We start from the raw sequence: 25,205 nt of genomic DNA, 5'->3' as shown, positions 1-25,205 counted from the left end.
TGACGGCGGGGGACGTGACAGACATCAGAATGTAAGTATGTAGTGTTTTTGTTTTTTTTACTTTTACAATGGTAACCAGGGTAAATATCGGGTTACTAAGCGCGGCCCTGCGCTTAGTAACCCGATATTTACCCTGGTTACAAGTGAACACATCGCTGGATCGGCATCACTCACGCCGATCCAGCAATGACAGCGGGTGATCAGCGACCAAAAAATGGTCCTGATCATTCCCCAACGACCAACGATCTCCCAGCAGGGGCCTGATCGTTGGTCGCTGTCACACATAACGAGATCGTTAGCAGGATCGTTGCTACGTCACAAAAAGCGTGACGTTGCAACGATATCGTTAACAAAATCGTTATGTGTGAAGGTACCTTTACTCTCCTCACTGAAAAATGCAGGCACATTCGGCTGCGTGTGCACGTGTACAGGAGCAAGAGCCATTTAAAGGGTATGGGCACCTCATTGCCTCACCCTTGCCTCTATGAAGGGATGAAGACAGCACAGAGTATCTACAAATCCCCCATTGAACCGCATGTGGGGTGGACTTCATAAAAAGAAATGAAACATGTAGATTTACAGTGTGGCCATTATATAGTAGTACTGTATGGTGGATGCAGGTGAGATATGGTAACTGAATGAAACTGCAGGCTGAGGTGTATGGGCACATTGAGACATGTCCCGGCGTAACATCCCGTTCCTTCGGGATTATGGTGGAACTAAGCTTGCCATTTTCCTAATTTCTCCTGTAGGTACGCAGCTTCTGGAGCTGGGGCCAAGACCTGGTGTCAGACATCTATCCAAGCATCGCTGCACCCTGCATCAGAGTCCTACATGTAATGGATATACAAGGAGCGCTTCCTATACACTTATGTAGGGCCTCATTCACCCCACTGGCCCAAAACAACAATCTTATGGCTTCCCCCAGAATAGGTAGGTATTAAGAAACCTTTTAATAACTTTATAGGAAAGGGCAGCAGACTGCCCTCTCTGTTTATATTCCCTTCTGGGTGCTGTATTTCCATGAATGCCCATATAGTGCCATATGACAATTGGAGAACTAGTCTTCATGTGCAGTTTCTCGGATGGAAGTTTCGTTTAAGAACATTTTAATGTGCATTTTTGATGCCTTTTGTGCATGCTGATAAAGTTTAGTGCTCCTAAAATAAATCATAATGCAACTTTAAGGTTTTTAAACTAAATACATAGTAAAACCAAATAAATGCAATTTTTACACTGAGGCCATGTACACACTTTGTTTTTTTCGCGATAAAAACGCATACATATGCATCCTATGATTTAGAATGCATTCTGCAATTTTTGTGCACATGAAAAAACCATCGCAGTAAAAAAAAAGCAGCATGTTCATTAATTTTGCGTTTTTCCCGCTATTTAATGCATTGGGAAAACGTGCAAAAACCGCATAAAAAGGCGAAAAAAACGCATGCGGATTTTTGGCAGAAATGTCCGGTTTTTGTCAGGAAATTTCTGCAAGAAATCCTGAATGTGTGCACATACCCTTACTCTCATTGCTTTCTATGAGTCAAAAAAATGCTACAAAAAGTGACATGCTGCAGCTGGTTTCCATATCAGTCAGGAAAAAAAAAGTGTCGCATGAGTTGTCTGAAATCTTATTGATTTTGCTGGAACTGTAAAACGCAGCTTAAAATTTGCATTACAAAAACACAACGTGTGAACATGACCTGAATGGATTTTCCAGGATGAGAAAAGTCTGCAGTCACTGGCTTTTAGCCGCCATGTGACCACCACTGTGCAAATTGCATACATGTGGTGACTAGACCACCCACTCACCCACGGTATGTGCAATCAGTAAACACTGCAGGTTGGACGCTGTGTACTTGTGCAGCGTCCAGATGTTACAGCATAGTGGATGGGATTTCAAGATGCTCACTATGCATTCACAGAAGCTTTCAGCTCACCCGTGGAGATGGACATGCGGCGCATCTCTCCAGACTCTAGAATATCTATCTTGCAGAGACGCGAGATAAATATCGCCCGTACACTGTATTGTATAGGATGCATTGCGAAATTACCCAGAAGACTTAACCCCTTACTGGCATCGGACGTACTATACCGTCCGATGCCGGCTCCCCTGCTTTGATGCAGGGCTCCGCGGTGAGCCCGCACCAAAGCCGGGACATGTCAGCTGTTTTGAACAGCTGACATGTGCCCGTAATAGGCGCGGGCAGAATCGCGATCTGCCCGCACCTATTAACTAGTTAAATGCTGCTGTCAAACGCAGACAGCGGCATTTAACTACCGCTTCCGGACGGGCGGCCGGAAATGACGTCATCGCCGACCCCCGTCACATGATCGGGGGTCGGCGATGCTTGTATATTGTAACCATAGAGGTCCTTGAGACCTCTATGGTTACTGATTGCCCGTCGCTGTGAGCGCCACCCTGTGGTCGGCGCTCACAGCACACGTGCAATTCTGCTACATAGCAGCGATCAGCAGATCGCTGCTATGTAGCAGAGGCGATCGGGTTGTGCCTGCTTCTAGCCTCTCATGGAGGCTATTGAAGCATGGCAAAAGTTAAAAAAAAAAAGTTTAAAAAAATGTGAAAAAAATAAAAAAAACATAAAAGTTTAAATCACCCCCCTTTCGCCCCAATCAAAATAAATCAATAAAAAAAATATCAAATCTACGCATATTTGGTATCGCCGCGCTCAGAATCGCCCGATCTATCAAATAAAAAAAAGTATTAACCTGATCGCTAAACAGCGTAGCGGGAAAAAAACTCGAAACGCCAGAATTACGTTTTTTTGGTCGCCGCGACATTGCATTAAATTGCAATAACGGGCGATCAAAAGAACGTATCTGCACCGAAATGCTATCATTAAAAACGTCATCTCGGCACGCAAAAAATAAGCCTTCAACCGACCCCAGATCACGAAAAATGGAGACGCTACGAGTATCGGAAAATGGCGCACTTTTTTTTTTTTTTAGCAAAGTTTGGAATTTTTTTTCACCACTTAGATAAAAAATAACCTAGTCATGTTTGGTGTCTATGAACTCGTACTGACCTGGAGAATCATAACGGCAGGTCAGTGTTAGCATTTAGTGAATACGATGAAACAAGAAAGAAAACAGTGCGGCACTCACCCTTATTATATGAAGCTATGAAATCGTGCTCTTTATTGGAGAAAAAAATCCATTAGGACATCAGGTCAGCGAGAGGGTGCGGAGGTGGAGTGTGGACGACGGCCGTTTCGCACGGTATGTGCTTCAACGGGTCCAGTTCACTGATTACTAAACGTCATTTCCTTATAAAGGGTTCCCGACGTGTGAATACAATAACAACAGTGCATATTCACCTACACATGAACTAAGTGAAATTGTGCAAATAATATACATTAATAAACAGTAATCAAATTGCAATATTGCAACACTAAAAGTTGTTTCAGACTTGCTTAATTATTATATAGTAATAACATTTCCATATGTAATTAAATATTATTAAATATTTTTTAAACGTTTTACTTTTTTCATTCAGAAGCATAAAAACCTCTTATACTAAAGAAATACCGACATGTCTAATTTGTCATTTAAGCCTATTGGCCCTTGCGCGTTAGTGTTCAGAATCCACCGGGCTTCTTTCTGCAATAGTAGTCTATTTTGATCTCCTCCCTGCGAAGGATATTTCACTATCTCTATACCAGCAAAAAGCAATAAATTAGGATTAGCGTTGTGCTTTTCTCTCATGTGTTGAATCAATCTCTGACAGCCTTTTCCTGAAGCAATTGAGTTATAGTGTTCAGTGAACCTTTTTATCAGCGGTCTTATAGTTTTCCCGATGTAGAAATACCGGCACGGGCAGAAGAGAACATACACGACAAATTTGCTCTAATCCTAATTTATTGCTTTTTGCTGGTATAGAGATAGTGAAATATCCTTCGCAGGGAGGAGATCAAAATAGACTACTATTGCAGAAAGAAGCCCGGTGGATTCTGAACACTAACGCGCAAGGGCCAATAGGCTTAAATGACAAATTAGACATGTCGGTATTTCTTTAGTATAAGAGGTTTTTATGCTTCTGAATGAAAAAAGTAAAACGTTTAAAAAATATTTAATAATATTTAATTACATATGGAAATGTTATTACTATATAATAATTAAGCAAGTCTGAAACAACTTTTAGTGTTGCAATATTGCAATTTGATTACTGTTTATTAATGTATATTATTTGCACAATTTCACTTAGTTCATGTGTAGGTGAATATGCACTGTTGTTATTGTATTCACACGTCGGGAACCCTTTATAAGGAAATGACGTTTAGTAATCAGTGAACTGGACCCGTTGAAGCACATACCGTGCGAAACGGCCGTCGTCCACACTCCACCTCCGCACCCTCTCGCTGACCTGATGTCCTAATGGATTTTTTTCTCCAATAAAGAGCACGATTTCATAGCTTCATATAATAAGGGTGAGTGCCGCACTGTTTTCTTTCTTGTTTCATCGTATTTACTCTGGATTGCCTATCAGTGCTGAGCACCATATACCCAGAACATACGTGCCACCTGCATATTTCTCGGATGTTCTCTAAAGAGTATATTTCCATATTGATTTGTGCTTCTCTAGTGCCGTCCTTTGCTCATTCTGTGTGTTAGCATTTAGTGAACCTAGCAAAAAAGCCAAACAAAAAACCAATGTGGGATTGCACTTTTTTTGCAATTTCACCGCACTTGGAATTTTTTTCCCGTTTTCTAGTACACGACATGCTAAAACCAATGATGTCGTTCAAAAGTACAACTCGTCCCGCAAAAAATAAGCCCTCACGTGGCCAAATTGACGGAAAAATAAAAAAGTTATGGCTCTGGGAAGGAGGGGAGTGAAAAACGAACACGGAAAAATGAAAAATCCCCCTGTCATGAAGGGGTTAAGGTACCTTCACACATAACGATATCGTTAACGATATCGTTGCTTTTTGTGACGTAGCAACGATATCGTTAAGGAAATCGTTCTGTGTGACAGCGACCAACGATCAGGCCCCTGCTGGGAGATCGTTGGTCGCTAAGGAAAGTCCAGAACTTTATTTAGTCGCTGGACTCCCTGCAGACATCGCTGGTTCGGCGTGTGTGACACCGATCCAGCGATGTCTTCACTGGTAACCAGGTTAAACATCGGGTTACTAAGCGCAGGGCCGCGCTTAGTAACCCGATGTTTACCCTGGTTACCAGCGTAAAAGTAAAAAAAACAAACAGTACATACCTACCTACCGCTGTCTGTCCCCGGCGCTCTGCTTCTCTGCACTCCTCCTGCACTGGCTGTGAGCGTCGGTCAGCCGGAAAGCAGAGCGGTGACGTCACCGCTCTGATTTCCGGCCGCTGTGCTCACAGTCAGTGCAGGAGGAGTGCAGAGAAGCAGAGCGCCGGGGACAGACAGCGGTAGGTAAGTATGTACTGTTTGTTTTTTTACTTGTACGCTGGTAACCAGGGTAAACATCGGGTTACTAAGCGCGGCCCTGCGCTTAGTAACCCGATGTTTACCCTGGTTACCCGGGGACCTCGGGATCGTTGGTCGCTGGAGAGCGGTCTGTGTGACAGCTCTCCAGTGACCAAACAGCGACGCTGCAGCGATCGACATCGTTGTCGGTATCGCTGCAGCGTCGCTGAGTGTGAAGTTACCTTTAGCGATCTCGTGAGACCGTAAAGTTATCTGGGTAATTTCGCAATGCATCCTGGGAACGGAAGATGGCGGCAGCCGCGCGCACATCGCCAGAGCTTCGCTGGATTGGATCCCGCCAGGTGAGTATACAACTTTTTTTTTTTACAGGGATATGGTGCCCACACTGCTATATACTACGTGGGCTGTATTATATACCGCGTGGCTGCTATATACTACATGGCCAGTGTTACATACTATGTGGGCTGTGTTATGTACTGCGTGGGCTGTGCTATATATTACGTGGCCAGTGTTATATACTGCGTGGGCTGTGTTATATACTGCATGGCTGCTATATACTGCATGGGCTGTGTTATATAGTACGTGGGCTGTGTTATATACTGCGTGGCCACTGTTATATATTGCGTGGCCTGTATTAACGCATCGGGTTTTCTACAATATGTATGTATGTATGTATGTATGTATGTATGTATGTATGTATGTATGTATATAGCAGTCACATAGTATATAGCACAGGCCACATAGTATTTGTCTGCTATATACTACATGGCTCCTATATACTACGTGGCCTGTGCTATATACTATGTGGCTGCTATATACATACATACATATTCTAGAATACCCGATGCGTTAGAATCGGGCCACCATCTAGTCTATCTATATAATCGTCTAAGGGTCACTTCCACCTGTTTGTGTCACGGAAATCCTACGTCGCTGACTGGTCGCGACCAATCAGCGACGGGCACAGTCCGGCCGCGAATTCGCCCTTCCCTACTCCCCTCCAGTAAGTGCCCCCATAGCGGTGTAACGCAGTCTGTTAACGCTGCTATTAAACCTGTGTGACCAACTTTTTACTATTGATGCTGCCTATGCAGCATCAATAGTAAAAAGATCTAATGTTAAAAATAATTTAAAAAATAAAAAAAATTATATTCTCACCTTCCGGCACCTTTCCCGCTCCTCGCGACGCTCCGGTCCCAAGAATGCCGGAAGGTGAGTATATAACAATTTCTTATTTTAATTCTCTTTTTTAACAGGGATATGGTGCCCGCTGTGCTATATACTGCTATACATATTCTAGAATACCCGATAGAATCGGGCCACCATCTAGTAAGACATAAATACCATCAGTATACAAAAGTCAACATAAGGATGAAAAACGGTGGAGGGCAAAGGGTAGATCCAGCAAGTAAAGCAACACACAGTGTGCTATGTACCTATATAGTTAAGCTCAAAATATCAAATGTATTGATGAGTACAATAACCCCTTCATGACCCAGCCTATTTTGACCTTAAAGACCTTGCCGTTTTTTGCAATTCTGACCAGTGTCCCTTTATGAGGTAATAACTCAGGAACGCTTCAACGGATCCTAGCGGTTCTGAGATTGTTTTTTCGTGACATATTGGGCTTCATGTTAGTGGTAAATTTAGGTCAATAAATTATGCGTTTATTTGTGATAAAAACGGAAATTTGGCAAAAATTTTGAAAATTTCGCAATTTTCACATTTTGAATTTTTATTCTGTTAAACCAGAGAGATATGTGACACAAAATAGTTAATAAATAACATTTCCCACATGTTTACTTTACATCAGCACAATTTTGGAAACAAAATTTTTTTTTGTTAGGAAGTTATAAGGGTTAAAATTTCACCAGCGATTTGTCATTTTTACAACGAAATTTACAAAACCATTTTTTTTAGGGACCACCTCACATTTGAAGTCAGTTTGAGGGGTCTATATGGCTGAAAATACCCAAAAGTGACACCATTCTAAAAACTGCACCCCTCAAGGTACTCAAAACCACATTCAAGAAGTTTATTAACCCTACAGGTGCTTCACAGCAGCAGAAGCAACATGGAAGGAAAAAATGAACATTTAACTTTTTAGTCACAAAAATTATCTTTTAGCAACAATTTTTTTATTTTCCCAATGGTAAAAGGAGAAACTGAACCACGAAAGTTGTTGTCCAATTTGTCCTGAGTACGCTGATACCTCATATGTGGGGGTAAACCACTGTTTGGGCGCACGGCAGGGCTTGGAAGGGAAGGAGCGCCATTTGACTTTTTGAATCAAAAATTGGCTCCACTCTTTAGCGGACACCATGTCACGTTTGGAGAGCCCCCGTGTGCCTAAAAATTGGAGCTCCCCCACAAGTGACCCCATTTTGGAAACTAGACGCCCCAAGGAACTTATCTAGATGCACAGTGAGCACTTTGAACCCCCAGGTGCTTCACAAATTGATCCGTAAAAATGAAAAAGTACTTTTTTTTCACACAAAAATTCTTTTAGCCTCAATTTTTTCATTTTCACATGGGCAACAGGATAAAATGGATCCTAAAATGTGTTGGGCAATTTCTCCTGAGTACACCAATACCTCACATGTGGGGGTAAACCACTGTTTGGGCACATGGTAAGGCTCGGAAGGGAAGGAGCGCCATTTGACTTTTTGAATGAAAAATTATTTCCATCGTTAGCGGACACCATGTCGCGTTTGGATAGCTCCTGTGTGCCTAAACATTGGCGCTCCCCCACAAGTAACCCCATTTTGGAAACTAGAACCCCCAAGGAACTTATTTAGATGCCTAGTGAGCACTTTAAACCCTCAGGTGCTTCACAAATTGATCTGTAAAAATGAAAAAGTACTTTTTTTTTCACAAAAAAATTCTTTTCGCCTCAATTTTTTCATTTTCACATGGGCAGTAGGATAAAATGGATCATAAAATTTGTTGGGCAATTTCTCCCGAGTACGTAGATACCTCATATGTGGGGGTAAACCACTGTTTGGGCACTCGACAGGGCTCGGAAGGGAAGGCGCGCCATTTGACTTTTTGAATGGAAAATTAGCTCCAATTGTTAGCGGACACCATGTCGCGTTTGGAGAGCCCCTGTGTGCCTAAACATTGGAGCTCCCCCACAAGTGACCCCATTTTGGAAACTAGACCCCCCCCAAGGAACTTATCTAGATGCATATTGAGCACTTTAAACCCCCAGGTGCTTCACAGAAGTTTATAATGCAGAGCCATGAAAATAATAAATACGTTTTCTTTCCTCAAAAATAATTATTTAGCCCAGAATTTTTTAATTTCCCAAGGGTTACAGAAGAAATTGGACCCCAAAAGTTGTTGTCCAGTTTCTCCTGAGTACGCTGATACCCCATATGTGGTGGTAAACCACTGTTTGGGCACATGCCGAGGCTCGGAAGTGAAGTAGTGACGTTTTGAAATGCAGACTTTGATGGAATGCTCTGTGGGCGTCACGTTGCGTTTGCAGAGCCCCTGATGTGGCTTAACAGTAGAAACCCCCACAAGTGACCCCACTTTAGAAACTAGACCCCCCCAAGGAACTTATCTAGATATGTGGTGAGCACTTTGAACCCCCAAGTGCTTCACAGACGTTTACAACGCAGAGCCGTGAAAATAAAAAATCATTTTTCTTTCCTCAAAAATTATGTTTTAGCAAGCATTTTTTTATATTCACAAGGGTAACAGGAGAAATTGGACCCCAGTAATTGTTGCGCAGTTTGTCCTGAGTACACTGATACCCCATATGTGGGGGTAAACCACTGTTTGGGCACACGCCAGGGCTCGGAAGTGAGGGAGCACCATTTGACTTTTTGAATACGAGATTGGCTGGAATCAATGGTGGCGCCATGTTGCGTTTGGAGACCCCTGATGTGCCTAAACAAACCAAAGTAGGACAAGAAAGGAATTATCACACACTGAAAACCTAGCAACAGTCACAGATAAACACGCCAACCGCCTTTCTCCAATAACCAACAACCTCCAGCCATGCAGCAAAAGCTAGCTCTGACAATGAGTGCTAACCAGGGCCCAGTTTATATAGGAGATGGGAGTGGCTAACAGTGCACATCTGAGAGCCTTAGCTCCAAGAGCTCTCAGAGCAAATTAACCCCTGCACTGCCAAAATAAATTAACACCATTTAATAAGAATGTGAAGAGTTTCTAATCTGTGCAGAAGTAGTAGAAATCAGAGGCTGCGCTCCTCTCTGTCACGGTAAACCCATGACACCAGATTTTCAATGAAGCGCTGCAGCATTTCACTGTAAACATGGCTTTCTGTAATAAGGGAACCAGCCCCAATATCATTCGGCCTGCGGTTCAGGCAACTTGAAGCGGCTGACATGTTCTCATAAATAAGCTGTAAGCTACAAGAAAGAGCTGCTCTAACTCTGGATCCTCAACTCCAGTCCTCATTGCCTCCCCCATCCAATCATGGTTTCAGGATGTCCTTAGTATTGCACAGGAGATGGAATTACTAGCAAGGCATCCAACATTGCCACTGATTCTCTCAATATGATAGCCACACATAATCTGTTGGGGTCTTGAGGATCGGCGTTGAAAAACACTTCTATAGAGGAGCGACCACATGAATAAGCCGGATTACTTACCGGTAATGCTCTTTTAATGAGTCCACGACAGCACCCCACATGAGAGAGAGGGATCCGCCCATAGGAACAGGAAACCTACAGAATAAAAGGAGGCGGTCCCCTCTCCTCCTCAGTTTAGTTTTCAGAGTATAAAGGGAACCGCAAAGTTTTAGTATCAACTCCTATTTAACAAAAATGTCTTAAACTCTATACAACCATTATTTGTGAGCTTAAAAGAAGGAATTGTGCATAATCAGGGAGGGTTGTAAATGGGTGCTGTCGTGGACTCATTAAAAGAGCATTACCGGTAAGTAATTCGGCTTTTTACCCTTCGCCACGACAGCACCCCACATGAGAGATTTTCAGAGAACCATTATCTAGGTGGGATTACTGTACTAAGGACAGCTCTACCAAAGATTAGGTCAGAAGATGTAGATAGATCAAGTCTATAATGGTTGTAAAAGGTAGAAGGTGTTGAACAAGTTGCGGCCTTACATATCAAAACGATTGGTACATCGGCTTGTTCTGCCCAAGAGGAAGCCATAGCTCGTGCCGAATGTGCCTTTATGCCCACTGGAGGTACTTCGTCTCTCGATGTATACGCCAAGCAGATAGCTTCTCTGATCCATCAAGGTAAGGTAGCTTTTGTGACCCCATGTCCTTTCTTGTGACCCTGAAAGGAGGCAAAGCCCTACTCTGTCTCCATGTCTGAGACCTTTCTATATAAGTCAAGATGGCTCTTCTGACATCTAGAGTGTGAAACTTATGTTGTTCTGGAGTTACAGGAGTATCAAAAAAGGAAGGGAGAAAAATTTCCTGTGACCTGTGGTAGGTGGATGCCACTTTAGGGAGGTATGAGGGGTCTGGTTTTAGTACCACCCGATCTTGGAATATCAATAAGAAAGGAAGGTCTACTGAGAGGGCCTGGATGTCGCTAACCCTTCTCGCTGAGGTTAAGGCCATGTTCACACGTAGGTTCGGGTCCCTGCGGGTTCTCCCACAGCGGATTTGATAAATTTGCAAGGCAAAACCGCTGCGGTTATCCCTGCAGATTTATCACGTTTTGTTCTGCGGTTTCCGCTGTGGGATTTACTCCTACTATTGATGCTGCATATGCAGCATCAATAGGAACGTTAAAAAAAAAAAAAAAAAAAAAAGGTTATACTCACCCTCTGACGTCCCATCTCCTCGGTGCTGCAGGCGGCGGTCCGGTTCCAAAGATGCTGTGCGAGAAGGACCTTCGTGACATCACGGTCATGTGACCGCGACATCACCGCAGGCCCTGCTCGCATAGCAACCTGAGACCGGACGGCCGCGTACAGGACTGAGAGGTGAGTATATCATTATTTTTTATTTTAATTCTTTTTTTTTTTTTTTTACCACAAATATGGTTCCCGGGGCCTGGTGGAGAGTCTCCTCTCCTCCACCCCGGGTACCACCCGCACATTATCCGCTTACTTCCCACATGGTGGGCACAGCCCCATGCGGGAAGTAAGTGGATCAATGCATTTCTATGTGTGCAGAATCGCTGCGATTCTGCACAAAGAAGTGACATGCTGCGGGTTGTAAACCGCTGCGTTTCTGCGGTGTTTTTCCCGCAGCATGTGCACAGCGGTTTGCGGTTTCCCATTGGTGTACATGTTTACTGTAAACGCAAAGGAAACTGCTGCGGACCCGCAGCATCAAAATCGCCGCGGTTCCACGGTAAAAACCGCAACGTGTGCACATAGCCTAAAGCTACCAATAGGGCTACTTTATATGTTAGGACGTTTAAGGGTATGGAATCTAGTGGTTCAAATGGGGAGCCAGTTAAAGCCTCCAGTACTAGATTTAAATCCCATGGAGGTAAACGGGGAATGTGCACCGGATTACTACGTTCACAAGCCTTTATAAATCTGGAGATCCACCTGTCCGCCGCTATATTGCTCCCATATAGGGCTCCTAATGCTGAAAATTGTACTATTAGGCCATGTTCACACAGTGCGGTTTTTACTGCGGAACCGCCGCGATTTTGCCGCTGCGGGTCCGCAGCTGTTTTCCATGCAGGGTACAGTACAATGTACCCTATGGAAAACAGGAACCACTGTGCACATGATGCGGAAATGCACTAAAAAAAGCCGCGCTCAATAGCTGCGGTAAAAAAGAAGGACCATGTCACTTCTTTGTGCGGAACTGCAGCGGTTCTGCACCCATTGACCTCCATTGTGAGGTCAAACCCGCAGTAAAACCCGCAGATCAAAAATATATCTGCGGGTTTTCTGCGGTTTGTGGTGCAGAACCGCTGCAGCAGGAAGTGCGTGGGCGGAGTGTGGCTGCCCCCCCGTGCTCCAATCCCACCCCCCCATGCTCCGATGCCACCCCCCGTGCTCCGACGCCCCCCCCCCCCCCCCGTGCCCTCATCTCCCCCCCTTATACTTACCGGGCCTCCCGGTGTCCGGCCGTCAGTCTTCTCCCTGGGCGCCGCCATCTTCCAAAATGGCGGGCGCATGCGCAAGTGCGCCCGCCGAATCTGCCGGCCGATTCGTTCCAAAGTGCATTTTGATCACTGAGATATAATCTATCTCAGTGATCAAAATAAAAAAAAATAGTAAATGACCCCCCCCCCCCCCCTTTGTCACCCCCATAGGTAGGAACAATAAAAAAAATAAAGAATTTTTTTTTTTTTCCCCACTACAGTTATAACTAGGGTTAGGGTTAGGGTATTTTCAGCCATTTTAACCCTAAAAAAACTTCCTAGAAAACACACAGACTCTGCAGAGAAAACTGCATAAAAAAAACGCACTAAAAACCGCATCAAAAAACGCACCAAAAAACGCACCTGCGTTTTCTGCCAAGAGCTGCGGTTTTTAGTGCAGAAAAAATAGCAGGGAAATCAGGAACGTGTGAACATGGCCTTAAAGTGTTCACTGATAACCCTAATTCTCGACCTTTCTGTAAGAATTCTAGAATAGGTACCACTGGAACCTGTGTAGTGAAAGGTTTTGTATAAAAATGTAAGAATTTTTTCCATACCCTACTGTATATTAGGGTGGTAGATTTTTTCCTACTTAGTAAAAGAGTGTTTACTAGATGTTCTGAAAACCCTCTTGAACCTAATAACTGCCTCTCAAATGCCACGCCGTCAAGTGAAGACCTTTCACTTGCGGGTGGAAAAAGGGGCCCTGGAACAGCAGCTTCCGGTCTGATGGAAGAATCCATGGGTCGCATAGAGACATTGTTTGGAGACAAGAGAACCATGGTCTCCTTGGCCAAAAGGGTGCGATAAGAATCACCCTTGCTTGTTCCCTCCTGATTTTCCTGATCACCAGTGGAATCAGAGACATCGGAGGAAAGGCATACGCTAGTTCGAATGTCCAGGGATGCTGAAGTGAGTCCAACATGTCTGGATGATCCATCAAGTTCAGGGAAGCAAATTTTTTGTCTGTTCTCTCTGGTGGCAAACAGATCTATTTGTGGTGTACCCCATGAATCTGTTATTTTGAATATGTAGCGGTTGAGAGACCATTCCCCTTGACGCAGCCTGTTCCGGCTGGGGTTGTCTGCTTTTATGTTTTCTACACCTCTGATGTGAAGCGCTGTTAGGGATGCGAGATGAATTTCTGCTAACTGGAAGATATCCGCTGCTATAGTCATCAGGGTTCCCGACCGTGTACCACCTTGACGGTTCACATATGCCACTGTGGTGGAATTGTCCGAGAAAACCCTTACATGTGCTCCTTGGATCTGTGGGAGAAAATGGTTTAAGGCATAATATACTGCTCTTAATTCTTTGCAATTTGAAGAATATGTTGACTCTGTCTGATCCCAGACATTCTGGGCTAGTCTATCCTCCATATGAGCACCCCAACCTGAGGGGCTGGCGTCAGTGGTAATAATCTTGGAAGGGTCTATTACCCAAGGTACTCCTTTTGAAAGGTGCTCTATATTTAACCACCATGTTAGGAATTCTATAACGTCTCCGGAAAAAGTTTACTTAGTTTCCAGATGTCCTTGTGATTGTTCCTGAACATACAAGACTTCCTACTGTAATGGTCAGGTATGAAATTGAGCCCATGTCACGGCGGGAATACATGAAGATAATGACCCCAATAAAGACATAGCTTTTCTTAGTGTCATGTGTGGGTTTTCCACTGCCCATGACACCTTTGGCTGTATAATCAACTTTTTTGACTGTGGGAGGAAGCACTTCTGACTTAGGCTAGGGTCACATTGCGTTAGTGCAACCCGTTTAGCGCTAGCGGGTTGCGCTAACGCAATGTTTTTAATGTGGCCGCGTCCCGGGGTCGCGGTAACGTCCCCGCTCTCGCAGATCCCCGATCTGCGAGAGTGGGGAACGGACCGCGGGCGCGCCTCGGACGCTGCAAGCAGCGTCCGCGGCGCGCGAGGAAACACCGGCGCGCCGCTAGCGCGTGCCGAACATGGCACGCGCTAGTGCTGCGCGTTCCCATTGCCGTGAATGGGCGCGCTAACGGACGCGTTGCACGGCGTTAATTTCGCCGTGCAACGCTGTCAGTTAGCGCTTTCCCATTAACGCAATGGGAACCAAGCCTTACGGAGTCTAGCTGGATTCCTAGAAACGTTTGAACGGTTTCTGGATTCAGTCTGGATTTTTCGAAGTTGACGATCCAACCCAAGTCCTGTAGGGATGAGATCGTATTAGATAATCGATTTTTACATTGGGATATAGAATTTCCTACAACTAGAAAATGATCTAGGTAGGGTATCTTGATGTCGTAGGTGAGCCATCACTTCTAGTATCACCTTTGTGAAGATACGGGGAGCCATTGAAAGCCCAAAAGGGCATTGCCACGTATTGGAAGTGACAAACCTGTCCTGCCAGAATGACCGCTACCCTTAGGTACCGCTGGTGTTCGGTATGTATGGGAAGATGATAGTAGGCATCTTTTAGGTCTATCCCCGCCATCACACATCAAGGGAACAAAAGATTGGTAGAACCAGTGGATTCCATTTTAAAGGTATGGTTATCCAAAAAAAAAAAAAAAATTTAATTTTTTGAGATTTATGATAGTTCTGAATGAACCATCTGGTTTATTGATCAAAAATAAAGGAGAATAGAACCCCTTTCCTTCTTGATCCCGGGGAACTTCTATCAAAACTTTTTTAGATAGTAAAGATAGGATCTCTCATTCCAGAGCCTTTTGTTGTTCCCGTCCCTTTGGTGATGTTACTACAAAAGAATACCAAGGGATTCGATCAAATTCCAATTTTAAGCCAAATTGTATAATGTCCAGAATCCATTGGCTATATGTTATTTGCTTCCTACTATGAAAAAAATATTTTAGTCTGCCGCCTACTTCCTGGTTAGCAGTACTTATTACGTCTGACTATAGGATCCACTAAACAATGCACCTTTTTGCTTTGGATCCTTTGTCTCCCAGCGCTCCCTTTGAGTTTCAAACGGTTTGTTTCTGGTAAAGGGGTGTCTTTTAAAGGCTCTCCTGTAAAACAGAAGAGATTGGTTAGAGAAACCTTTCTTTCTCTCCCCTGCTTTATTTAGGAGATCATCCAATGTTTTTCCAAAAAGGAACTCACTCTGGCAAGGGATCGCACAAAGTTTTGCTTTTGCCGGTGCGTCCCCCTTCCAGTTTTTTAACCAGAGTGCTCATCGGGCTGTATTCACTAGTCCGGCTGATCTGGCTGCTAAGCGTAGCGAATCCACTGAAGCATCGGCAAGGAATGCCATCGCTTCTTTTATTAGAGGGATTTTCTGCAGAATTGAATCTCTCGAAGTTCTACCCCTAATCTGTTACTCCAGCTGTTCCATCCAGACTAGTAGCGATCTGGCGGTGCATGTGCTAGATATAGCTGGCCTGAATGCCCCTGTGTTGGCTTCCCAGGACTTTTTAGTAAAGGCCCCTTCACATTAAGCGACGCTGCAGCGATACTGACAACGATCCGGATCGCTGCAGCGTCGCTGTTTGGTCGCTGGAGAGCTGTCACACAGACCGCTCTCCAGCGACCAACGATGCCGGTAACCAGGGTAAACATCGGGTAACTAAGCGCAGGGCCGCGCTTAGTAACCCGATGTTTACCCTGGATACCATGCTAAAAGTAAAAAAAACAAACACTAGATACTTACCTACCGCTGTCTGTCCTCCAGCGCTGCGCTCTGCTTCTCTGCTCTCCTCCTGTACTGTCTGTGAGCCGGAAAGCAGAGCGGTGACGTCACCGCTCTGCTTTCCGGCTCACAGACAGTACAGGAGGAGTGCAGAGCACAGCGCTGGAGGACAGACGGCTGTAGGTAAGTATGTAGTGTTTGTTTTTTTTACTTTTAGCATGGTATCCAGGGTAAACATCGGGTTACTAAGCGCGGCCCTGCGCTTAGTTACCCGATGTTTACCCTGGTTACCAGTGAAGACATCGCTGGATCGGTGTCACACACGCCGATCCAGCGATGTCTCCAGGGAGTCCAGCAACGAAATAAAGTTCTGGACTTTATTCAGCGACCAACGATCTCCCAGCAGGGGCCTGATCGTTGGTCGCTGTCACACAGAACGATTTCATTAACGATATCGTTGCTACGTCACAAATAGCAACGATATCGTTAACAATATCGTTATGTGTGAAGGTACCTTAAGGCCTCTGCTTTACGGTCTAAAGGGTCTGTTAGGATCCCCGAATCCTCTACTGGTAAGACCGATTGTTTACAGGCGGAAGCTACTGCAGCATCAACTTTAGGTACTTTTGACCATGAAATCAGTTCCTCGTCACTGAAGGGATAGCGTCTCTTAGAGGATGATGGCAGAAAACCCCGTGTATTATGCTTATCCCATTCTTTTTTTATTAAGTGTTTAATCGTGGGTATTACGGGGAAGGATCTTCGCTTTTTCTGTCCCAACCCTGCAAACATGATGTCTTGATACGATTTTTTCCCTTTTTCGTCTGGGCACCCCATTGTGCTTCGGACGGATTTAACTAGGTTATCTACACTGCTGTTAGGTAGACAGAGACCCCTTTCATTCTCAGACGAACTTGATTGCGAACCGGATTTTTCTGAGGATCTATGTATATCCTCAGAATCTGAGTCCACTGGAGACAGAGACTCGCTTGGTAGGCGGGTGCTGGAGCTTCTTGTGTACGCCAAACCCTGCATCTCTTCCCGAATTATGGCTCTTATATCTGCAGGGGTCATTACATTTTCCTGATGTAAGGTTACAGTGATACACTCTTGGCATAACCTCTTAGCGTAAGCATCCCGAAAAGGTTGTGTACAAAGGGCGCATTCTTTGTGCTTGGACTTGTGTGTCCGTTTCTTACTCTGGAAGGAGAGGGACACAGGAGGAACATATATCAGCATATAGGAAGATGATATTTTAAAACTCACCCAGGGAAGTTGAAGGTATCGGTTCTGGAGGCGGAGCTTTTGGTAAAGGGTCCATGACATTTTGTCTGGTGGTGGATCGTTTCTCTGGGGGGCGACCACCACTCTTAGTGCTGCTTCTTGCGCTCCTCTCATTGCTTGGAGGGCGCTCTGTTGCAGACAGGTGCGCATCGTCGGCCGGTGAAGCCATACTCACACACACACACCGGCCGACGGCAGCGCCGCTTTTTGAATCTGGCGCCGAATCTCCTACCTCCCTGGACCCAACCTGGAAGTGCTCTGGCTACTTCCGGGTTAGACGCGCTGCTATCTTATCATGTGGCAGCCGGAGGATTGGAAGCCAGCTGCTGCAGCGCGCGCGTCTTCATGGAGCCGGGCAGACCGCTCCGGACCCGGACCACGTTTGGCTGATCAGACGAGTTGGCAGGCTGCAAGCAGGGGCTCCCCCACCGCTGCTTCTGGAACCGCAGCCCCTGCTGTCCCCACAGAACTACACTGGCGGATGCATGGCCCAGGAATCCTCTTCATCTGTAGGTAAGCTTCGGATTCCTGTAGGAAGAGGAAACCGCCTCCTTTTACTCTGTAGGTTTCCTGTTCCTATGGGCGGATCCCTCTCTCTCATGTGGGGTGCTGTCGTGGTGAAGGGTAAAAACATTTTTTTTTTTTTTTTTTTTTTTATAAACCTTAAGTGCAACGAGGAGTATATTTAAAGGCTAGCATACTCCTGCAATGGAGGCTCTACACAGGGTGGTAGGAAAACCATATGCAAAGTGTCACTCAATGGCACCAAGCCACATAATATAGCTGCATAGATAATGACCAGCCGATTGGGTTGGGACTGTACAGGAAACGGCAAACAGCAGGACATGAAGGAATCACACTTCCTGTTTTCGTTGTGCGACAGGTTACAGATGACAGGCTCTGACTTATGGGCTTGGTGTGGGGTGCGTGGTGCTGGGACCACAATTACACAGATTAGGCTCTTTCCAGACAAGTGTCCTGGCTTACAATGGTATCTGACAACTAAAGGAGCAATACACCACTGCTCCCATGCATGCGCTTCCTTGGATCCTCTGGTCTCCGTAATCCGGCTTTAGCAATGACGCGTTATATGATGAGACCACCAGAGCCCTTGTGATTGACTCGCAAAGCCAGTAAGCAAAGAGCAATTGTGGGCCAGGAAAGGAACCGTATTGAAAGATTTGTGCAGATCTTTTGACCTTTGCCTAGTTATAAAAGGATGAATACAAGCAGCTCATAAAATGTGCGCTTTCCTTGATAAACCTTATGACTTCACAAGCTTTTACAACCTGTAAAGTCTATGGTGCAAAGAGTAATCAGCCTATCATATTAAACGAACCCAGTGTAGTCAGATTCTGCTGAATATATACATCACATATATCCAGTCCATCTGACTCAAGGTTAGTAAGACTATAAAGGCACAGATGATTGGCCTCGGGGAGACCAAAACACCCAACACCGCGGAGACACCATCACGTGTTTCTCAACGCAGTAATTCCAGAACACTGCCCCCATCCCTTATGGGAAATATGCAGATGCATGTAAAGAAGCTGCGGAGACACCATCACGTGTTTCTCGACGCAAGCAGTGAATAGCCAGGCCTTTCCCACAGCTGTCTGTGGATGGATACCGTGCTTGGCATAGGTGGTTTTCCTTTATTGGATGTTTTCCTTTATTGGATGCTGCCCTTCCCTTGGTTGTTCCTTCCCGGGGAAAGGCCTGGCTATTCACTGCTTGCGTCGAGAAACACGTGATGGTGTCTCCGCAGCTTCTTTACATGCATCTGCATATTTCCCATAAGGGATGGGGGCAGTGTTCTGGAATCACTGCGTTGAGAAACACGTGATGGTGTCTCCGCGGTGTTGGGTGTTTTGGTCTCCCCGAGGCCAATCATCTGTGCCTTTATAGCCTTTTTACTAGGCACTGCTCCTAATAGCCAGATTCCTACTCCACACTGATGAGGGGCAAAACCCCGAAACAGCTGTCTGTGGATGGATACCGTGCTTGGCATAGGTGGTTTTCCTTTATTGGATGTTTTCCTTTATTGGATGCTGCCCTTCCCTTGGTTGTTCCTTCCCGGGGAAAGGCCTGGCTATTCACTGCTTGCGTCGAGAAACACGTGATGGTGTCTCCGCAGCTTCTTTACATGCATCTGCATATTTCCCATAAGGGATGGGGGCAGTGTTCTGGAATCACTGCGTTGAGAAACACGTGATGGTGTCTCCGCGGTGTTGGGTGTTTTGGTCTCCCCGAGGCCAATCATCTGTGCCTTTATAGCCTTTTTACTAGGCACTGCTCCTAATATCCAGATTCCTACTCCACACTGATGAGGGGCAAAACCCCGAAACAGCTGTCTGTGGATGGATACCATGCTTGGCATAGGTGGTTTTCCTTTATTGGATGTTTTCCTTTATTGGATGCTGCCCTTCCCTTGGTTGTTCCTTCCCGGGGAAAGGCCTGGCTATTCACTGCTTGCGTCGAGAAACACGTGATGGGTGTCTCCGCAGCTTCTTTACATGCATCAAGGTTAGTAAGAAGCAGAAGTCAGATGTAATGGTGCCCATTGGACAAATGTTGGTTGAGCCCACTGATTTCGGTAGCATCGGCTCACCGTCTATTTGTATGGGAGCTTAGACAGAAATCTAAGGGTAGAACAAGGGGACATATTGGACTTAAAGGGAACCTGTCACCCCCAAAATTGAAGGTGAGCTAAGCCCACCAGCATCAGGGGTTCATTCATTCTGTAATGCTGTAGATAAGCCCCCGATGTATCCTGAAAGATGAGAAAAAGAGGTTAGATTATACTCACCCAGGGGCGGTCCCGCTGCGGTCCGGTTGGTGTCGCAGTCCGGTGCGGGGCCTCCCATCTTCTTACGATGACGTCCTCTTCTTATATTCACGCTGCGGCTCCGGCGTACTTTGTCTGCCCTGCAGAGCGCAGGCGCCGGGAAAGATCAGAGAGGCCCGGCGCCTGCAACAGGGCAGACAAAGTACGCCAGTGCCGGAGTGTGAATACAAGAAGAGGACGTCATCGTAAGAAGATGGGAGGCCCCTGACCGGACAGCGACACCCATCGGACCAAAACAGCACCAGGACCGCCCCTGGGTGAGTATAATCTAACCTCTTTTTCTCATCTTACAAAATGCTGTAGATAAGCCCCTGATGCTGGTGGGCTTAGCTCACCTTCAATTTTGGGGGTGACAGGTTCCCTTTAAACATTCCTGATCGTTTGATCACAGGGGATATAAGACATCGCCAGAACAGTCCTCCGGGAGCACTTTCCCTCTGGCAGAGCGTGCATGTTTATTGGAAAAAGATTGCGGGTAAAAAAAAAAATTACAATTCTAAAGGTACCTTCACACTGAACAACATTATAACGATAGAGATCCGTGACGTTGCAGCGTCCTGGATAGCGATATCGTTGTGTTTGACACGCAGCAGCGATCTGGATCCTGCTGTGACATCGTTGGTCGGAGCAGAAAGGCCAGAACTTTATTTCGTCGCTGGATCACCCGCTGACATCGCTGGATCGGCGTGTGTGACGCCGATCCAGCGATGTGTTCACTGGTAACCAGGGTAAATATCGGGTTACTAAGCGCAGGGCCGCGCTTAGTAACCCGATGTTTACACTGGTTACCATTGTAAATGTAAAAAAAAAAAAAAAAAAAAAAAAAAAGAACAATACATACTTACATTCCGGTGTCTATCACGTCCCTCGCCATCAGCTTCCCGCACTGACTGTGAGCGCTGGCCGTAAAGCACAGCAGTGACATCACCGCTGTGCTCTGCTTTACGGCCGGCGCTGACAGTCAGTGCGGGAAGATGACGGCGAGGGACGTGACAGACACCGGAATGTAAGTATGCAGTGTTTTTTTTTTTTTACATTTACAGTGGTAACCAGGGTAAACATCGGGTTACTAAGCGCGGCCCTGCGCTTAGTAACCCGATGTTTACCCTGGTTACCCGGGGACTTCGGCATCGTTGGTCGCTGGAGAGCTGTCTGTGTGACAGCTCTCCAGCGACCACACAAGGACTTTCCAACGATCATGGCCAGGTCGTATCGCTGGTCGTGATCGTTGGAAAGTTGCTTAGTGTGACGGTACCTTTAGAGTGGTCAGTACATATAGCCAAGTCCAGAAACAGTGACAAGAAACCACAAACAACTGCACATTAGATCGGGCATCCCATTCCTTTATCAGAACACAATACCTTATTTGAAAGGTTTATTTACACTTGATAAGGGGTTTTTGTTAACTTCAAGGCAAAAAAAAAAAAAAGTTCCACACACCATGCAGAAGGCACAGGTATATACACATTGCCCCCTCAGTGTCCTACATGGAGCCTGTATAATCTATATATAACACATTGCAATACCAAGGATAAATGGAGATCACAGGATAGATGGACATAATTATCTGCAAATGATGAAAAATGGAAACCTTTTTAAAAACTAGCTCACTTCACACAGTATCGAGTATAAACCACAAATCTCCGCACCTTGGTATACTATAATGAGGTTATTTTACTCCCTTATAGAGCGCCATTAATTCCACACCGCTGTAGAGACATTATCGGCACTGTCCCCATCGGTGCTCACAATCAATACATCTTTAAATGTTGGGAGGAAACCCATGCCAACACAGGAAGAACATACAAACTACTTGCAGATGATGTTGGTGGGATTTGAACCCAGGACCCCAGTGCTGCAAGGCTATAGGTTATTATTGGTTGTCTGAAAGATACTGTGCCATGCTGAAATCACATAGGCTGCACATAGCAGCACGAGGCCGGGCGGTGTCCTGGGACCCTTTGGTTCCACCATTGACCTGTTCTGCAAGGAAAGTGTAATTACATGCCACATACCCAGCCTAAGGCATGAAGCAGTGTCTACACAAACCATCAGAAGCCATTAGCACAACACTGGGCTATAAGCCAGACGTCCCGCTACAGGAGTCCACTGGTATGACACCACCGCTCTCAGAGGACATCATGGTGCAGAGCAACACAGCAATGGAGGATTATCCTGGTCAGTGATCTTTAGAGTCTGTCTTGGACGCAATGATAACCATAGATTGGACCAGAGACCAGGTTGGCAACACCCTGAAGAGGGATTCACTAGGGAACATCACGTCGGTCCCACTCCCGGGGGTTATTGTGTGGGTTGTCATAATACATGGTAGCCAGACCCCTCCAATCTTCATTCTAGAAGTTATATGGATGTGGCTGTGGAATCCGTGGTATGGTCACTTCTCCAGAGTATCTCAGAAGACGGTTTTGCCCCATGAGAAGGCCAGACGACATTTTGCTCCTGCAAGCAGCCCGTGACCTAAACAAGCCATCGTGGCCTGCAGAGTTTCTGGACTGGTCTCTGATCCATCACATCTGGGACGCCATTGGTCAACAATTGCAAGTGGAGCTGCCAGCAGTGGACATTGATGATTCGCCCAAGTGCATTCAGCACAGCAGAACATTCCTCCGAAAACCATTAGTAAGGGCAGTGACCGCAGCCAGGGCTGTGCGTGCAGGGACCTCTGAATGCAGCGCTCATACTCAATATTAAATTAATAGAGATATTTCACAAGTGCTGCTACCAATCTACCATCATTTCCATGTTTAGCCATCCAGGGATTTCCAGACTTCCAGGACGGAGATAGACAATACTCTCCACCTCAGTGGGGTGGTCGCTGCCAGAGTCGCCGTCACACATAAATCACAGGGGTCCTCAGTACTGCATACACGTACATTTGGGGGCAATGTCTGCAGCTCGGATTGCCCCTCACAATGACTGTAACTCTGCCAGAAGCTGGGGGGATCTGTGCCCCCCAGTGTGGGACCCAGGTGTAACCAGCACCGTGCAGAGCCCACCAGTGTATGCCCACCCCAGGATGCAGGGTGCTGGGCAGCCATGCCAGTGTGGGGCTGGGGGTCTGCATACAAGGCAGCTGCTTCCTGGGGGACTATGATATACGGTTAAATCCATGGAGCCCCCATAGCAGGCAGAAGACATCAATCTTCAAGTCACAACACCCCACAGCACCTGGCATGTGTGCCCCATGGCTGCCCAGCAACAAGCACGACCTCCCCCCTCCGCACACCGGCCGTCTCTGCACGGCACAGCCCCGCTGCGGCTGTCGGTACGAGCGCTCTCACTCACCCTTTTATCTACTCTTCCAAACGAGAAAGCAGCGCCGCCATCTTATCAGACACAACGAGCAGCGGCGCGCCTGCGCAGAACTCTGCACAGTTGAGGCAGCCCCTTTCCTGAAACTGCGGGGAGCAGTGTGGCATCCCCACTCGTACACTAACTCCGCCCACATACTATGGACACGCCCACAGCAAGGGAGTCTGCGCCGCTCTCCTGGTTTTTTTTTTTGCAGGTCGCGAAGGCTCGCGAGAAGACTTTGACCATCTCCTGACACATCATGGCGGCCATTTTATTGAAGACCACTGTTTTCTGTGTGATGATTGGATGTGAGAAAAGTTCAGCAAACGGCTGACCCATACCTCCCAACTTTCGAGGAAGGGAAAGAGTATGTGTCCACGTTCAGGATTGCATCAGGATTTGGTCAGGATTTTATGCAGGTGAAATCCTGACCAAATCTTCACCTGAGGTCACTGGCAGGTCACCTGTGCTGTCCTTGTGTTTTTTTCTGCAATGTAAGGACATGCTGCGTTCTTAACCCCTTAACGACTGCCGATACGCCTTTTAACGGCGGCCGCTAAGGGTACTTAAACCACAGCGCCGTTAATTAACGGCGCTGTGGAAAAAGTAAATAGCGCCCCCCAGAGTCGGATTTTCTCCGGGGTCTCGGCTGCCGGGGGTAGCCGAGACCCCAGAGAACATGATTCGGGGTTTTTTTTTACCAACCCCCGCATTTGCGATCGCCGGAAATTAACCGTTTACCGGCGATCGCAAAAAAAAAACGCGATTTCTTTTTAATTTCTCTGTCCTCCGATGTGATCGCACATCAGAGGACAGAGAAATGGGGTCCCAGGTAGCCCCCCAATACTTACCTGTCTCCCCCGGTGCTCCTCGTGGCTCCCGATGGGCACCGCCATCTTCAAAATGGCGGGCGCATGCGCAGTGCGCCCGCCGGCCGGCACCTGGAGAATCTTTGGGGTCTCGGCTGCCGGGGGTAGCCGGGACCCCAAAGAACATAATCGGGGTCGGTTTTACCGACCCCTGTTTTGCGATCGCCGGTAATTAACTGTTTACCAGTGACCGCAAAAAAAAAAAAAAAAAAACAGCAAAGTGTAATTCTCTGTCCTCTGATGTGATTCAGGGTTAGGGTTGGGGCTAAATTTAGGGTTAGGGTTGGGGCTAAATTTAGGGTTAGGGTTGGGGCTAAATTTAGGGTTACGGTTAGGCTTCTTTCACACTTACGTCGGTACGGGGCCGTCGAAATGCGTCGGCCCGACATACCGACGCATGTTGTGAAAATTGTGCATAACGTGGGCAGCGGATGTAGTTTTTCCAACGCATCCGCTGCCCAATCTATGTCCTGGGGAGGAGGGGCGGAGTTACGGCAACGCATGCGCGGTCAGAAATGGCGGACGCGACGTACAAAAAAAGTTACATTGAACGTATTTTCTGCCGATGGTCCGCCAAAACACAACTGATCCAGTGCACAACGGACGCGACGTGTGGCCATCCGTCACGATCCGTCGGCAATACAAGTCTATGGGCAAAAAACGCATCCTGCAGGCACATTTGCAGGATCCGTTTTTTGTCCAAAACGACGGATTGTGACGGATGCCAAACGACGCAAGTGTGAAAGTAGCCTTAGGGCTAGGGTTAGGGTTGGGG

The 25,205-nt window shown here is 46.4% G+C and overlaps 1 protein-coding gene across 1 annotated transcript in view; it reads right to left on the bottom strand.

Moving 5' to 3' along the window:
* Positions 1–23,660, bottom strand: part of APC (APC regulator of WNT signaling pathway) — a 181,619-nt gene extending 157,959 nt beyond the window's left edge. Inside the window, exon 1 of the mRNA XM_069752824.1 lies at positions 23,553–23,660. The gene's annotated coding sequence lies outside the window, so the exon portion shown is untranslated. The remainder of the gene's footprint in view (positions 1–23,552) is intronic.
* Between the last annotated feature and the right edge of the window lie 1,545 nt (positions 23,661–25,205).

Source organism: Ranitomeya imitator, chromosome 1 (assembly GCF_032444005.1).
Source record: "Ranitomeya imitator isolate aRanImi1 chromosome 1, aRanImi1.pri, whole genome shotgun sequence".
Taxonomy (NCBI): Eukaryota; Metazoa; Chordata; class Amphibia; order Anura; family Dendrobatidae; genus Ranitomeya; species Ranitomeya imitator.
This window is presented reverse-complemented; position numbering and strand designations above follow the sequence as displayed.